The sequence below is a fragment of the Macrobrachium rosenbergii genome, chromosome 55 (assembly GCF_040412425.1).
Source record: "Macrobrachium rosenbergii isolate ZJJX-2024 chromosome 55, ASM4041242v1, whole genome shotgun sequence".
In the NCBI taxonomy this organism is placed as follows: Eukaryota; Metazoa; Arthropoda; class Malacostraca; order Decapoda; family Palaemonidae; genus Macrobrachium; species Macrobrachium rosenbergii.
In genome coordinates, this window is record NC_089795.1 from 43,178,959 (window position 1) to 43,180,267 (window position 1,309).

A 1,309-nucleotide genomic window follows, 5' to 3' on the forward strand; every position below is an offset into this window, starting at 1 on the left:
AGAAAGCGATGTCAACGAAATACAGACTACGGCTCACCGTTCTCTCTCTCTCTCTCTCTCTCTCTCTCTCTCTCTCTCTCTCTCTCTCTCTCTCTCTCTCTCTCTTCCCTTCTATGATCGTGCGTATCACCAATGTTATCTCTCTTTCTTCCAACTATTTTCTCTCTCTCTCTCTCTCTCTCTCTCTCTCTCTCTCTCTCTCTCTCTCTCTCTCTCTCTCTCAATAGCTCAGCCACCTTGTTATAGACCGGTTAGTTTCTCATGTCATGAAAAGGTTGCAAAAAAAAAAAAGACATCTCTCTCTCTCTCTCTCTCTCTCTCTACGACAAGAGCATTTTTCTTCCCCTGCTCAAAGACGCGAGAGCATTTTTCTCTCTTTTTTTAACCTCTCATCTTTCCATAAACCCCCTATAAAACGTACCATATATCCACCGATTCACCATAGCGGATGTCGGCAGTATCAGATTTATATACGATTTTTCTTTCTTTTTTACAGGAGTCCTAATGTGGTCCTGACGTGGCCATACATCTAGAGGCCCTTTTCCTCTCGCCCACTTCCTTGCTTTGCTCGTCTCGCCTTCTCAAGTCTATTCATTTAAAATCTGTGTGTGTGTATGTGCGTGTGTGTGTGTGTGTGTGTGTGTGAGTTCATTTGTAGTGTATTTGATTTTAATTTCCCCACCCCTCTCCTTTTATTATCATACGCTTTTCCACAACTATGTCTCTGTTTCTTACAAAACTATTCTCTCTCTCTCTCTCTCTCTCTCTCTCTCTCTCTCTCTCTCTCTCTCTCTCTCTCTCTCTCTCTCGTTCATTTGCAAACTATTTGATTTTAATTTTCCCTCTTCTCACTCCTGTTATCGTACGCTTTTCTATAGTTGTCTCTGCTTCTTTCATAACTATTCGCTCTCGCTCTCCCGCGCTCTATCTCACTGTCTGTCCGTCTGTCTGTCTGTCTCTACGGACTCCAGTTATCTATGAGGGCTATTTCCCCACTTCCAAAATCCACTACGCAAAACATTTATCACTTTTATATCACCGTACACTGTCGTGCATCTTCGTGCTCATCATTCTCGAAGTCTCTTTTATCTCTCCCACCCCCCCTCAATCTTCCTACGCCCTTCCCCACCCAACCTCACCCACAAACCCTCCACCTCCAACCCCAACAAACCCGCCCAGCCTCTTGGCAGACCTCACAGCGATCATCCTTCTGCAGGTGATTTTTCTCTTCTTCTTCTTCTTCTTCTTCTTCTTCTTCTTCTTCTTCTTCTTCTTCTTCTTCTTCTTCTTTCTTTCCTCGTCCTCCTCC